Source organism: Vidua chalybeata, chromosome 1 (assembly GCF_026979565.1).
Source record: "Vidua chalybeata isolate OUT-0048 chromosome 1, bVidCha1 merged haplotype, whole genome shotgun sequence".
Taxonomy (NCBI): Eukaryota; Metazoa; Chordata; class Aves; order Passeriformes; family Viduidae; genus Vidua; species Vidua chalybeata.
In genome coordinates, this window is record NC_071530.1 from 44909325 (window position 1) to 44926667 (window position 17343).

Genomic DNA, 17343 nt, shown 5'->3' on the forward strand with positions numbered 1-17343 from the left:
ACATTTTGCATAAGGAGCTAAAGGCAAGGCAAAAAAAGATGGTATGGTACTGCTTTTGGTCATCAGCAGTGTAAGGAAAGATGCAAATGCTCCCTACTGCTAGGAAAGGAAAATATTATCGTGGGATTGCAGAAAAACAGACTGGGGAAAGGACTTGAAAGACTTTATATACGTAACAGCTACAACGCATAAGCAGCAGCTGAAGAACAAGCCACACAGGAACACCCAGACAACATGGGAAAAACAGGAAGACAGACAACAAGAAAACACAATTGCACTGATTTGCAAACAGCGGGTGTGGATGCAAGTCCATATGCAAGTGCTGCAACAGAACATGCTATGTTCAGTGCTTCACTGAGAACCAGAACAACAGTTTTCTTGAGAATTCTATGTGGAAAAGGCTCTTTCTAATCTCTGGAACATGTCCAGATAATCTTATTTTGCTGTTAAAGTTACACTCAGTATTTCAGCAGCTTGTTTTCTGGCATTTCTAACCAATAACATTATTGCTCCAAGAAAACATGACATTGTTTCTAGAAACTCACTGCAAGACTCAAATATCAGTCTCTAAACTGTCAAGACAAAGATCAGGTGTTTAGACCTTCTGAGAGTAAGCTCCAGAAAAGTCTTGCAACAAAGCTGGAACACCATACCAGCACCATTTTTCTTTACCTATTTTTCCCCTTCAGCACAGGTGTAAAAACAAAAAAGCAAAATTCTCTCCCCCTTTCAGAGGATCTAAACAAGGATACATTTGCACTGAAATCAGAACACCACACCTAGAAAACAGGTGGGCAATATTAACTCTTGGAAAAAAACACCCTTATACACAAAATAACATTTCATTAATTTTCCTCGATTACACAGATTTGTATTTCTGCATGGTATCATTTAACCTGGAAATAGTTCTCACACTCAGAGTTTCAAAAACTGCATTTTGTAGGGACCATAACAGCTACAGGAACACACTAAATTAAATGATAAAGTTATACCATATCCTAATAAAAATGATACTCTACTGTGGCAGCCACAGGAAGAGAAAGTTTCACTTAAGTGCTTTAACAGAAAGTGTTATGGTTCCCCCGCAGAGCAGCCATTATTCCTGCACTATCACAGTACATACTGAAAAGAACAATGGGGTTACTTTTACTGATTACTTTTAAAATGGTCCCCTTTCAAGTGGCTCCTTAGAAATAACTAGAGGGAGATTACTGATATTAAAAATTAGTTGCTCCAATGAAGTTGGAATCAAAATGCAAATCTTCATTTTCCCCTCTGCACTGAAGAGAGAAACAGTTTAAGCTATAAACAAGAAAAAGTACTGGAAATGCACTGACTGACCGATTAGATGGGCTCAATTTTGTCCTAGCTGCTGCCACACATCTGTGAATTACATTTGTTTTGGGAAACTGTTAGATAAGTCAGTTGTTATGAACAAGGCCTTGACTAAGATTAAGTAACTAAAAGCTCCAACAGCGCTTTTCTTGCCCTCCTCTCCCCTCCTTCCCAGGCCCTGCCTTAGAAACCTCAGGAAGCCAGTAAGAAAACAGCACCCCAGAATGAAATAACACTGATAACCAAGGTGTGATTTAACTGCAGCCTTCAAGTGAGTTCTGGGAATTTAAGATCTTGTAACTTTTCTGAACAAATGACATCCAACATCTGACATACCTGACCACCATTTCTGACTCTCTCCTGCACAATCCTCACCAAAAATACTCTTGGCCAGAACATACCATTCCAATTTGCATTAGAAGTTTGTGTTGAATGAGTTTCACCTCTTAATATTCACACCACTGAGGTACCATGGAACCAATTCTCCCCCTCCTGTAAGCTCCAGCCCAACCCTTGGCTCTGTTAAGAGTAAATAGAGATACCCATCCAGAAGCAAAAGTCATAAATGCTCTTCCTTCACACAGACTGTTTCCCTGTTGGCACTTATGGAAACTAGAGGAAAATAGGCTTGAAAGTACAAAGAAGGAACAAAAGCTAAACCTCCCAAAATTCACAATAGTCAGTCTGCCTGGTCTACTACAGAAACACATGGAGCATCTACATGAGAAAGCCAAGTTCAGGTTTAAGGAAGAGAAGTTGCCTTTATCTTAAAACCTGGTATCATGGAGGAAAGAAAGCCAGCATAAATGTGTGTGTCTGCTTCCTTTCAGACTTATTAAATATCCTCAGTTTCCATAAACACAGGGGAGAAATGTTCTTCACTCTTCTAAAACCTACAGAGGCACTGTTTGCATAGCATCTCTTGCAAGGCAAATATTACCACCTAATCCAGGCAGTGCACACTTGTTCTTTAAACTTCTAAGTTTTCCTATTGCAGAAATTAAAATAAACTGCAACTGAACACTATTTACCAGATTGTCAAAACAGCCATAAAGAGAAATGGACATGGTAGCTACTGTCCCTAGAAAACACACAATATTAATATTATTCTTTAGTTTAGTGTCACCTGCACAATATTTGTAAACAAGATGGTACAAATTGTTGTTGAACTCCTTGGTATTCACTCCTTCTGACATAAAAAGGAAGATATAAATAATTATCGTAGTTTTGTACCTAATCTGACATCCAAAAAAGTGCAGAGTTTGTAAATCAGATGTTAACTTTTCTTAATGAAAATTCAACACATTTCACTCTTTCTACTGCATATGTCAACAGCAGCCTGCATATAGGATTTCAATAACTCTTCTCCTACCTAATGTGACATAATTCAGCTTTTGCCTCAGTATGGTAAAAGCTATATTGGACCATTGGCTGTATTCTGCCAATTCTCCCAGTCTAAATACAATGAAAGTTTGAGGCCAATAGACAGATGTGGAACTAAAGAAATATGTAATTTGGAATGTTTGAACAAAATCCTTCGGTGTAAAACTGTTTGCTGAAAGAGCAAAATTCTCTACAGTTATCATCTATATCTTTTTAACAAAGGTCATTCTACACTAGAAGAAAAACCTAATTTGTCAGTTATTTGTTGAAAGGCAATCATTCCAACCTTGCACCTTGTTAGTGATCAACAAGCACAAAGACTTGCTTCTGCACATCACTTCTGTAGAATGCTCAGATTTTGGTCTAACCCAATAAATGCCTAAAACAGAGTACTGGCATGATTACTATATCAAGACCTTAAATTCTACATACAGCCAACACCTCTGCAATCTAATAGCACATCCACACAATAGATTGGACTATGACTGCAACGTAACCAAGACTTGATGAAGAAGTACATGGGGTACTGAATGTAGTGTACCTGTGGCAGCCCAGATTACAAAAGGCAAGTCCAGAATTGAGCTGTGATTAGTCAGCACTGTGTTCCACACTTAAAAAAAAAAAAAAAATCCATCCACCTTTGCCAGATATCTAGGCAAAGCAGTTCAAAGCTAACAGACACATTTACATTAGACAAAAGCCAAAATTTGATGGTTTTGAGGCAGAGGGATAAAAAAACTCCACAACAGTCAGCCATTTCTGGGTTCTGGACATGAAAATAAATTTGTTCCTTTGCGGTTTGTTTTGTGGGGAAACGGCTGAATTTCATACATTACAAATTTCATATACAAGCAAATAAAATAAACCACTTGCTTTTTCACTGCCATTTGAGATTAAGCTTTTCAACATTCAGCACTAAATGGAACTTAGCTCTGAATCTAAATACTCAAATGACTTTAAGTAATCCTTCTTCCTCCATCAAAAGGAGAAAAAGATACAGAGATATTCAGCCATGCTTACCTAGATCCTAGCAAAGCTAAGTTATCCATAACTTTGCAACATTATTCTTACCACCATCTTGGGTTGTAGCAACAGCAATTTACTGTAGTCACAAAACATCTGGAACTCCTAATGTGCTACCCAACAGCCACATGCTGCACCCTTTGGTGATTATTAAGCTTTGAACCATTTTTAATTATCCAGCCCAGATTTTGTGACTCACACACTACTTTTATTCAATAGTCTAAAATGGCAACTGGGACATGGTAAATGTTTGCTAATTTAAAGAAATACTTCCTTAACAGAGGGAAAAAATATCTTTCCAGAATATCCGACTAAAATCTTCCAGGTCATCCTTTTGCTATGCATACTCTCATACGTAATTCAACCATGCTGGTTTAGAGCAGAAGCAAAACCATTTACTGTGAGCTGGCTGGTTTTGCATAACAGCTTTGGTACATATGAACATCAATCCCCTTTTGAGTAAGCATCTGAAAACTCTGCTGCAAGATGCACTTCAAATGCTACTTCCTGTCTCACAGGGACATGAAGCTCCAAGTAGCCCCATGGGCTACATCACTGAGAAGTCATCTGGCATGTACCTATTAAATTTTCTCCTTCAAGAAGCTTCAAAGTGCATGGATAAGTGGGGACATTCAGCCCAAGGTGATAGGTTAAATCTAATCTAAAGTAACCCCCTCAAATCAGTAAAGAAGATTTATGAAGCTTCAGTGTTTTGATCAAGTTACCCACCCCTACTGACCACAGTATTTGCTAATTTAGACAGAACCACAAGATATCAAGGGACTGAGAGAGCTTTCTATTCTTCACATCTGCCTGGAGCTTCAGAGCCCTGATCCTGTATTCTCATTTACTAATTCACTAATTCTCATTTACTAAGTACTAACTGCTGCTTAAATACATCAGAGGGTTTTAGAATGTGCAAATTCCACCCTTTTATGTACTTGAAAGAGTCCCACCAGAAATATCCTTCCTTGTTTTGTGCATCACGTTATAAATCTACTAAGCACCTCTGTTTTAAACTAAGTCTAGTAAGTTTTACTAAGCTGTTTAAAAAGAATCCTCAAGGTTCTCATCTACCCTCCACCAAAAAAAAAACTCTTCAGATGCAAAATGCTCCATGTAGACACTGAAGCAAATCAAAGCTATGTATGTCTTTATATGTCTGTCTCATCTGTAACAAGATTAATATGCTTACCTGCCCTTGTTGTTTGGGAAAATAATCAACTGAAGCAACTTAGAACTGCTCGAAGTATTCAACTTCTTAGTTCTTACGTAATGCACATTTTGAATGTGTAAAAGTTTGCTTTTTTTAATTTAAAAACAATTTCTTCACTAAGTGGGTGGGTTCAAAAGCCAGTCAAAATGCCTTCTCCATTTAAATACACGTCAGACCTTGAAGAAACAACCGTTTGCAGAAGGTCTGGCTTTTACACACACACATACATAAACATTAACTGTTTAACTTTTAGATAAAGGCTGAATATGATCCCAAAAAATTTACTGAGTTGATTTCATTATGTGCTTTAGTATATACCCTCTTATAAACCATGTGGGTTAGCTTTTGCTCAGAAGCTGCCTTTTAAACATGCAGAATGCTGCCTGCTTAGTTAAAACCTCTAACTCAGGGGACATAAAGAGTCTAAGCATCATAGAGGAGTGATAGAATGTGAGAAGCACATTATTTACTTTCATACACTTTACATAATTCTGCATTTCTCATCTTACAAGAGTTCAAATAATTTTACAGTAAAAAGTAAAGGGACAAACATCTTGGACAACTCCAGACTACACCCTTATCCAACCTTTTAAAGCCATTCAAGGCCCTTTTACTCAAACCTCTTACTTAAGTTTCCCAGCTTTGTAGTTCATTCAGGTCATATTCCACACTTTTTGTTGGTTTTGGATTTTTTTTCTCCTTCATAGTGGTGTTAGGAATGCCTTGACCTAGCCAAATAGTCTTTCAGGAAAGTGTCAACACCCAGTGTTAATGCCACACACTATGAAGGAACTCCTCAAGGTATATGCCTCCCGAAGAAAGGCTTTTCTGCCTATGAAACTATAAAAAATGTTTTGAAGCTGAAGATCTGAAGGGCTTCTAAAATCACTTTTATAAAGCTTTATAATGAAAAAGTACTAAGCTGATGAAGGCATCCAAAACCAGAACAATATCTGGTTAACGGCCAGTGGCATGGTAATGTCATTTAGAATAAAAAAAGTCACCACAGGAGAACAAAAGTCAGAATAGCAGCAGCAATAACCAAAAAACTGCTTAAAGCATAATATAACCATGTACAGCTTGAAATCTCACTCTCAAGGTCCCCAAAGGTGCCACTGTGACCTCATTTAGCTTTATTTGACAATTAAGTCATCAATCAAGTCAGTCATATTTTCTCAAAAAAAACTATGAATGCAAAACATCACAAATCATAAGCCTCTTAAAACAAAACCACACCACTGCTCTCCACAAACCAATGTTTCTCACCACTAGGATTTGGCCTTCAGAAGAGGCCCATCAGTCTCTTCTCCCCTCAGGGCAAGGGAGAGTGGAAGCCTACTGTAAGACAAGTCCTGGGTTTGACCTTCGCAGCTGTGAGGGCACAAGTGTGCTCTCACACAGCTTTATGTAACACTGTCCCACTCTGCTCTCAAGTTCCTTCAGGCAAATATTGCAGGCATCTATAAATAGTTCTTCCCTGTGTAAGGCTCACATTACACTGGGAGCTTTTTACAGCTCACTCTCCTTTTAATAAATATAGGCCAAAAACCATGTGTTCCCCACCATACCCCTCTCTCAGTGAACAAACAAAACTGCAAAATGTAAATGGTGTGTTCCCTTTCCTGCAACACCTCGTGCTCCTGGCTGGGAGATCTTCAGCTGTGTACCTGCCTTGGAAAGGGAAAGCTGCTTAACCACCACCACTAGTGTAGAGCGTATGAGAATGGCATGTGCAGGCAAACAAGGAATTAATGAAGAAAGAAAACAAAGCTCAGAGGTATGGCAATGCAAAGTATAAACACCCCAAACATGTATTTTCTTTTCACACCCACACGTGTGCAAGATGCTCACTGAGGTAGATCTCTACAAGATGGGTCCAAAAGGCATGGACCAAGACTTGCTGAAGATAAGATCTCATGACTTAAAAAAAGCAAAACAAAACAAAAAAAACCACCTAATCATTTCAGATTAGGCTGCTGTTATATTTAGTATGAATTCCAGCCTCAAAAACAGTGAACACACAAGCTAGAATACAAGAGCATCAGTTTTGGTACATAAACACCATCTCTGCCAGCATATCTCCTTGTACCACTAAAAAAGGGAAGGTATCAAATATTTGTCAGAGTTCAGGTATGGGGAAAATGACTACATCAACAGCAAAACAGGTCCTCAAATAAGATGGGTGGGAACAGTGATAACAGAAAAATGAAAAGTTCTCTTTATTTATGCACCACAAGAGAATGGAACTCCCCACTTTACATCTCCACAAACTTCCACAAAGCTTTCAAATGAGAGTTTTGGGTACAGCTTTTCTGCTAGCTGGGGAGAGCTGTTGATTACCACAAACTCTCTGACCTGCAGCAGCTGAGGTAACACCACTGTCCCTGCTCTTGAGTGCTGAGCTCATTTCCCATCCACAGGAAAGAGCAGTGGGAGCACTTGCCCAGAAGCAGAGCAGAGAGTCACAAATGCACTACACACACATGAACTAGCTACTTATACAGGGGAAACAAAACAAAAACCCCCACGAACTCACTGAAAAATGGCTGGGCCTAAGACAGCAGGCAGTAGGTAAAGATATTCAAATTAAAATCTGTTCCCATTCCAAGCTAAATCCCTGATGAGCCCAGCCATATTCTGTTTCTCAGGGCAACACAAAAGAGCAGGGGAAGACAGCCAAAAGACCATGCTAGTATGTTTCCCACCACCACTACACTACTGTTTAATCAAAAATACAATTCAACTAATTGCCAGCAAGTCAGGGCCAAGAGTTTTAGTCAAGTAACTCTAAACAAAGAGCAGACTGGCTCAAACCAAATATTTATCATGGTTTAAAACCTGGGGGAGAGGGGGGAATTTTAATCTTGTTTTGCATTACTATTGTTCTTCTCCTGTTACAGGAGGAATTTCTCATTTCTCACCCTCCACAATGACTTCTAAGGGTCTACATGGAGTTGGTACACTTTAAATTTTAAAAAGTACTGATTTACAGGACTGGAAAAAAGTGTCACTATTTCAAATTTCAATAGCTGACCTTCTGAAAACATTTGCACAAAATCTCATATAACACAAGACTGCTGCTTTTCTTTACTGTTTCTTATTGCACACAGTGAGAACAGGGATAAGAGGAACAAAATTATTTGCAAACTGCCCTAAAAAAAAAAAACAAAACAACAAAACAACAAAACAGGCACAAAACTCAAAAAACTCCAAACCCACACACCATAACTCCTGTGTCCTTACTCATTTACTTTCAGACTGTGTTTATTGCTTTGGACTAATTTGAATAATTATATAAAAAGATGATTAAAAAATAAGACCAACAAACAAATCAGAACCCCACCAGTTGAGTAAGAACATCTTTTTTTTTTTTTCTTTTTTTCAGAAATTAAGAAATTTAAATATCCTGTTGCTGATACAAGCAATTTTAGAGACAGCTACTGGGAAGCTTACCTCCAAGGACAGTCAGACCACCAAGCCCTGCTCTGAGTAAGATGCTAAGTCAATCTGCTTTGGCTCACTAGCATCACTGGCCCTCACTCCCTGGCAGCGAACCTCCCCACGTGCTCAAGCAACTGGCACAATCCAGTGAGAGCCTCCACCATTCTTCAAGGTTGCCTTACAATCCTGAACATGCACAGAGTTTCCCAGAGCCTATCCCACAATTTCTTAACTGGCTGTTAATATCCCTGGGTCTCATATCCATTTGCTTTTGCCATCTCTGATTAGGTGTGTATGAGAGTGATGCTTCCAACCATACATTGTTATGTTTGAGAGGACACGAGTGAACTGAATGCAGCTCTGTCATGAGCTCTACAATTATAGCCCCTCTCTAAAGCTCTGGGCTGGAGGGAATTCAGATCACAGCCCTTTTCAGCCCAGAGAAAGCCACATCTCCAACACTTGTTGATATCTGAACCTTACAAGCCACTTTAGGTACTAGTGCTGGGGAGTGACATAAGAAGACCACAAGTTCCTGAACAACCAACAATCCAGGGCCTTATACCAAAGCCTTGGTCACATGGCCTTCCCAGCAACTGAGACATGTGCCCCTGACTAATGAGGATGCATCTCAACACACACCATTCCATGCAGGACTGCTTCCCTCTAGCTCCCAGCTCCCCTAGGAGCTGGAGCTACAGCAAAAAAAAAAAAAAAAAAGCCATTTCACAGCCCTTCTCAAAAGGCTACATTGTAGTTTAAAAACTGGTACAATTACTCTGTCAAGTAATTTTTCTGCTTCTGATGCTTGTGTGTAAACATCAAGAATAAAATAAGAAAATAAGAATTTTTTTTGTTTAAAGGTTGCTCTGTATAATCAGTATATTACCATATACATGTGTCTGTGTTCTTGGGAACCTAGAAATGTTTATCTTAACAACAGGCTGTGGAATTTTAGGAAACTGAGCCAATTATCCATGGCTTAGTGCCATTAAAGTCAAAGTCACACAAGCAAAGATTTTAAAACAGAGTGTTTTAGAATTCAAGGGCATTAACATGAAGATGGCAAGAGCAAAGTTGTGATACAGTCTTTACACATACACACAAAAACACCAACCTCAAACAAAACAAAAGAGAAAAAAAAGTTCTCCTTACAGGGGAGAACTACACAAGAGCTTAAGCTAGGGGTTATAAATACAAATTAAATACAAGCTCAGTTTTTGCTTCATTTGCAGACTGTCTTACTTAGATACAGACTGAAGCTGAAATCCTGCATTGTGGCTTTCCCCAAAGAACCACAAAAACAGAAATTTGGGTTCACTCAGTGCAGATGGATCAAATGGTTCCAGACCATTTGGAAACTGACTTTGGAAAATAGTTGTGATAACCATTAGACAAGGCACTTTCTGAAGCTGTCCTTAGATAAATTCCTGCGTGCATGTTCTCCAAAATGCACAACAGATAGTCCTGGACACTGAACCTCACTTAGCAGATTCATGGCACAGGCAGAAGAAAGCACTGAAGCAAACTGCCTCCTGACAGCTTCTGCTCAATTAGAAATCTCTGAGACCAAAAACTACTGTAAGTGGACTAGACAAGCTGACCTGCTCTACCATCAGCCAATTCAGTTCCCCACTTATCAGCATGCCTTGTGACTTATTTGTATCTTAGCACCCAATCAGAAAGCATTCAGAGTCTACCACCAGCTTCAGGCAAGCAACCCAGCCAGCTTTCCATAAGGAAAACAGTTCTTAGACAAACCTTCTTCCTATATGTTAAGGATTTTATTCCTTGTGTGCAAAACTGAAATTTCTCTGAAAGTGGACCTTTTCACTACGGTATCAAAAGCAACATTTTCTTGGGCAATAAAAGGAATTAAACCAATTCAGTAAAATATTACAGAGACATGCTAACTGTAAAAGTGCAGAGAACAACATGTAGCTTTACAAGGTTGGAAAGCTCAGCATTTGAAGCATTTCTTTATTCAGTTGAAAAATATTTTAAAAATCACTAATGTTGTCCATCTGCAGTTTAAAAGAAAGCCTCTCTCAAAACAAGTATTATGATGCCTAGAAATGTCTTCCTTCAAAACGTTTTTTCGTGACCTAACTTGGCAGAGCAATAGTCCTATCAGCCTTGGAACCACAATTAGAATTCATTTCCCTTGACTCATTCTAGCACAAGGAAAGTTATCATTCCCAATACTCAGTTTTCTCAAAATAACTGTAATAAGACTGGAACATCATCTGGATTTTAAGCACCCATGGTTATATTTCAAGAAGATGATGCATTTTGAGATCATAGGAAAGTATCACTAAAGCCAACATAATAGTCTGTCTATCTGAAAGATTCACATTTTTTGTTTGTGCACGAAGAAGCGAGCTTCTGTCAAGGATGTTGCGGAAGATTCAGATTTCAAGAGTAACAGGTAAAATGGAAAGCAAGGCCTACAAGTACAATCTTTAATATAAACACATGATTTCCTGAAAGGAACAGATCTCTCTATCTACTCTTAAATTCCCTGTGCAGGTTGCTCATTTGATATATAAACTCTTATTTGAGCTAAAAAAGCTGAAAAGAAGCAAAGATTCGACAACTGAAGCCAGTAATATTAAAAAGTGCTTGGAGACAGCAGACCCTCAATTTCATTATTTAAGCCTTCATTAATTTTCAGTTCTCTGTCCAGTATGTTCTTACAGCAGACCTCAAAGCTTTATCATATCTCTTTTACTGTCAAGAGAGACTATGAAGCTCTCTTTGATATTGAAGAAGGTCTGGAGAGCAATTCCTTGCAACTTTATGTGGCAGGAGGAAAAAAGGAACTTGTGTAGAAAGGACTCATATCATATGATAAAAGAGAGAAATTTTAGAAAAATACTTTTATATTTTGTCTAGGCACTGACTTCCCTGAAATGAAAACTCAATCTACTTAACTGGTTTAACAGTTCATGTAGAAAAGCTTTTGCTTTAAATTTAGTCATGCTTTAAGCAAATAAGAAATATTATAGTGCATCTGCCTGGGGGTTTGGGCTCGAACATAGTTTTCAGTAAGAAATGCTGAAATAACATTAAAAAGTATGCCGAATAATGGCAAAGATCTCTGAGCTATCACTTGCCTCATGCAAATAAGTTTCAGCCTTGTTTAACAAATTCTTGGTAATCCCTTTGGTCAGAAGAATATAGCAGTCCAGACAGTTCATGCAGCAGTTCAAGCATAAAACAAGACTGTATTCTAAAGTGAAAATTGTAGTATTGCCTCTACCAGGATACATGGAATTAAATATTGTAGCTATTCCTAGTGCATGGTAGAAATGTGGCTACACTAGATCACCCTTACATCCCTTGCTGTTCTGGATCCAGATGCAGTTTTCAGAAATGCACTGTTTATTCACCTGTACCAAATGCAGGGTTCAGCAAGACCCTCAATTTCCACCAAGAAACATTTTCTGTTCTTCAGTGAAACATTCTGCCATCACTTTAAAACCTTCTATTTACAATATTACATTTCTCTTTTCTGCATTTTAATGTGTCTGTAAGGTCCCATGACTCAGTTTTCACACACCTGTCCCTCACCATGGAAACTGAAAAGAAAGAAGAAATAGAATGTATATACCTCATTTACACTATTGAATAAAAACACCCTATTGATATTCATCATTAGGTTGGAATCTCCATGGCCAAAACAGGATGCACAGATAAGTTTCCCGTGATTAAAGCCTCGCAGTAACTCCCTTGTAAACTTCCATCATCACCAACACCAGCAACTGACAGGTCAAGGCCAAAATAAGCCACTGTCCTGCAGTTTAGAAAGGCAGCCAGCTTTCAAGGAGCAGTCAGTCTAGCACAGCCCCTCTGGGGTGAATGTGTTGGCAGCGACAAGTTGCACCAGAACCTTCCTTGACCTCTCTCTCTTTTAACAGATTTCCATGGTAGGTTTGCAGTTCCACCACTTGTGCCCTTTCTTCAAAGCTGCTCCTCCGTGCAGACTCCACAGGCACTGACACCCAGAGCAGCTGCATGCACAGCCCCAGCCTGCAGCCCAAAGCATCTCTGTGCAACCTGAGAAAGGCACGCTGCCACCTTCTCAGCAAGGCGAGATGCTGCTGAAATGCTCTTCCCCAGCCTCCCTCTGTATACTGACTGCAGGAGAAACATGAAGGTTTATTAATAAGCAGGAGGAAAAGGTCAGCAACTTGACTTGGATCCACAACTTCCTAGGCTAAGATCACTTGCACAATATGCCAGATGGGTCAGAGAAGAGACTGGTTCTGCCAGAACAGACAGTGAAACTCCAAGCAAACACCACAACATACACCCATATGGTCTTCCACAGAATCCTACTGCTAAATTAGTGTTCAAACAGTCATGTTGATATGGAATAGAAGGGTGTTTTACAGCTCCCACTGATTTCTGATAATTCATGCTAAATCTACAGTGAGGTAGGAAAGAACAATGTGAAACAAGTCCAGACACAGACAACAGATCACTTAAGAACTGGCAGTACACTTTGAGTTTTTGGTGGGTTTTGGTTTTTTTCAAGTTCTCAAAAAACTTTTGCATAATAGTGCCATTTCACAGATTTCCATTCTTTCTCAATCTTTATGTTGTATTCAGATGTGAATGCGGTGAAGAACAAAGCTGTTCATTTTCAAAGGGCCTTATATAGAGATATCAATTTATAGTGCAGTTAAGAAACCACACAAACCTCAAACACACAGCTAGAACAAAGACTACTATTTTCTTGCTGCTGCAGTGCATTAGTGACTTACTGGAGGGTGTTTAAGTGCAGGTTTCTGAATTCTGACAGATTTTTTCATCTTTCTCCTTGTACAAGATTATTCTCATTCAATTAGAAGCTTGATTTTGCAGTCATGCATCACAACTACGTCACTGAAGAGATATGAATCTATTCTGCTCAGTTCTTTGAATTTATACATCTATTTACAAATCAAGTCAAAATAATGTAGAATGTGCATTAGTGCACAGTGGCAGTATATACTCCTACAGATGAAAGCAGGAAGGGAATTTGAGCATGCCCCACCCTTGGTCCAAACATGTGTGCAGGTAATAGAGCTGCACAGTGCAGCCAGGACATTCACTGAGCAAAGTTAAAGGCAACTAGAGAGAACACTGACCACATCATTTTTATGTTATTCAGCACAATCATCAGCCTCAGCAGAGACACACATGCCAGAAAGTCTTTAAAACCAAATATTTAATGTTTAGCTACCATAGTACAGTTTGGATTCATCACCAATTTCCTTTGCTGCAAGACAAGGGACACCACCACAGCCACCAGGTTTTAACTATTATGGCCTGTGCTCTTTAGACAAATGACGAACAGCTGCAAAAATAAAACTGAACTTCAGCTAAGCAAGTTTGCAAATTACCCAGAGTACATCACATGTTCTACCTGACAGTGGGCAGAAAATATCCAACTCAACAAAACTGAAGTGCCATATGCAAAACTTTCCTACAAACATCCTATACAGACAATATAGACACTATAGCGCACCACTGGATGAAGCCCCAAAAAATCCACACAACTGCAGATATAGCACAAAAGCTGGCCATCACACAATACTGTAAGAAGGACCAATGCCAACCAGCCAAAACAGAGATGACATTCAGCATGAACCCATCCTGACTGGTCTGAGGAAACACAGACAAATATCTGTCTTTCGAAGTTATTTTCCAGTAAGAAAGGGAGAAGTTTTTTTCATATAAATGAAAAAAAACTGTTTTTTCAGATAAAAAATCTGTTTTTTCAGATAAATCTGTTTTTTCAGATAAATGACACTACTCCAGTATAAAGAAATAGTATGGTGGAACATATAAAACCTACCCCAGAATAGTAATAAGAAAGAAGGATGCTCTTCAGCATGCCTGCAGACCTTCTCTTGCATGGAGTGCACTGTCAGTAGCAATTGTCACAGCCTACCTTACTTCATCTTTGGTGTCCTACAGCAGTGAAATACACATCACTGAAACGTGTCTGCTATGTGGCAGCATTCCCAGGTATGTCATTTAGAGAAGTCCCAAAGCACTCTGAATCCCATGTTAAATTCTCCACCCACAGATTGTCTTTGCAAAGATGAACATGAAAGAAAAACGCATTCACTCAGCCATGCATGTGGAGACTGAAAGACTGGGGTGACCTTTGATTATGGCACTAAAACAAAACACACATTAAAAGTAAGAAAAGGCTGGAAGAGAGGAAAAGCACAGCAATTTACTTAGGTGAGTCCCAGTAGCTATTCTGCCATCTGGAAAAAACAGCAGCTTTCAGTGCATACTGAAAGTGTAAACTGGTGGACCCTCTTGTGCTTTCTGCTATTTTTCTACCTCAGCAATCTTTTCACATAATAGTTCTATGAATAAAATAGGTCAAATTGAGCCTCTCAGGAATTTTACTAAATTTTAAACATGAAAAAGCTGCTTGTAGCCGAGTATTATAGTCAATTAAAGGTTCCATAATTTAAAACAATTTGCTTTTTCAGTGGCACTGTTGTCTGCATTAACTTTTCTTGGGTACTAACTACACAGTCAGGAAAAGTCTGTTATATTAGCAAATGCAGTGAACAGATTAATATAACTCTGACTTCATACAAACTCTTTCAGGCCAGAGCCTTTCCACTATGGCAGAGTAAGGAGCAGCACCTCTCAGAATCACTCTACTTAGAAGGTGTCTGTTGAGATCTGGGCAGCCCTTGAAAATAATCACAGTGAAAATGGAAGTTTCCACTCATGCAATTCTACCAATTTTGCCTCAGTAACATAGAGATTATTCCCAGCCAAACACAAACCTGGGAAATGTGCCTTTACTTTACAAGTTACCAGGAAAGAATAATGTAGTCAAAAACAGAAAAAGATGGCTGGGAATGAAAGGTACCATCTTCCCCTCTCCCATTCCAATCCATTGGCAAGCAGCTGCCTTTTCCAGATCTCTGCCAGGGCTCTGTCCCTCAGTGAGTTTAAGAATCTTACCAGACTGCTAAAAATAACTTCTCAACTACAAGACATGCACATTATCAGTGGAAAACATTTCTGCAAACTCAGTAACAGCTCCATAGCTCAGTCTGATTACAAGAGACACTGAAAAGGCAGACTAAAGAATGGTTGCTGAGGTAGGGAAGCCTTTACTGCATGCCCATCCGTGACCGCCACAGACAGAACACATTCTTTTTCCCCGGGTGACAGATATTTTACAGACAATCTCAGAAAATTGAGGGTTTTGCATTATAAGCAATACTTACTGTAAAATCTAAATATGTTAGAATCATAGTGATAATTTGCAGGATGCAACAATAATTTGAACTTCACACACTTAAATATATACTGCTTTGCAATTCGGCAGTCTTCCATGATTGTTTCTGTGGAAGTCTTTGGAATGAACATGTAATAACATATGTAACATTCTGTAAGGAAGTGGAAGGCTCTCCACATTCAAAGTTATTTTTCCTGCTATAAAACAGTAATAAAACAGACAGGGGATTAAAAAACTTGCCCAGGTCACATCTGTACAGATACCTGCATTGTGGGTTTTGCTGCTTCACTGCATGCTGTGATCACTACAGAAAAATGCACATAAAATCCTTTATTACCCAAAGTCCTGAACTACAGAATCAAAGTAGGCCAGTTAGTCTCCAAAAGGTATGCAAAGCATGTTTCTATCAAGCCTTGAGAAAGGAGAATAATTTTAATGGCACTTTATGAAATTGAAAGAGTGCTTCAACATCAAAACTACACTTGTTCATCTTACCAACTCTGTATTTGTGATTTTTTAATTCAAAAGCAAATTGCTGTCTCTCAGAAAGACACAGAAAAAGCAAGACTTAGAAACTTCATACACAAAACTGTCCTCCCTGTGAAGATCACAAACTTCTGCAACTTCTACCACTCAGCGCTACCACAAAATAATACTGCGACTTATTTAGAAAGGATGAACATGGTTCTTTGTGTCGTGACAGCAAAAACTCTGCAACCAACTGCTAAAAGCTTTGGTCTGACTCTTATTCCTCCCCTTATTCTACATCGTTCAAAGAAGTTATCTTTGTTCACTGAGAGCTTAAGTAGTGGAATATTCACCATCAGTTTAAAAAGTTTTTGAACATGAAGGTGTCCTACTTACTCTGGTTTTGTCAGGATGTTGAGGTATTTCAGCTGTTTACATGGAGGACAATGCTCTTGCTTTCCTAACATTATTTCCCAAACTAAATTCACCAGTTATGAAATTACAGATCTGTAAGTACAATTACTTGTCATAAATGGTGATTGCATTAAGGACTGTAGTTTTAGGAAGACTCAGAGTGATATCAACACCACCTACTCCAGATACATTTTTTTCTTGTAAGTTAAAATCCCCAGCTGGTTCCAAATCAACAGCATGATTTTATTCCAAATAAATTTCTGGTAAGAGCTGAAGTGATACTTGAAAACCTATTTTTTTTTTTTAAGTGAAGATTTAAGAGTATGATGGCTTTTTTTTCCTAAGCCTAATGGATATTTTAACAAAGCACAACTTTCCATGGCTACTGTAAACACAGAGGGAATCCATCCGTGCATTTGTTTTTCCCATGACACTTCCATCAGAGGGCAATTCACATCAGTTACACTGTGACCTTCCTACTGATGTTTTGTTAATGACCAGGCAAGAAACAAGGAGTTTTCTGAACAGAGTTAAAAATCAGTGTACTGCTGATGTAATAGCTATAATCTGAAGCTACAATATTGGGAGACATACAAATAAACTAGTTCTAAGACACAAAGAGAAAAAAAGAAAGGAAAAAGAGTAGAAATCCTAGTGACTTTGAATCTTTCAGATGTCACAAACACTTCTCAGCAAGCAGAAGGACATCCTGACCAGAGTCACTACTTCACTTATTCTTAGTAAAAGTTATCAGGAGGAGCACCAAAAAAGTTTACTGGAGACTCCACTGAAAGCT

At 38.7% G+C, this 17343-nt stretch overlaps 1 protein-coding gene across 2 annotated transcripts in view; it reads right to left on the bottom strand.

Annotated features, from left to right (window-relative positions):
* The window catches only part of TRAK1 (trafficking kinesin protein 1), a 126807-nt gene that overhangs the window by 80958 nt on the left and 28506 nt on the right, over positions 1–17343 (bottom strand). The gene's annotated exons all lie outside the window — the stretch shown is intronic.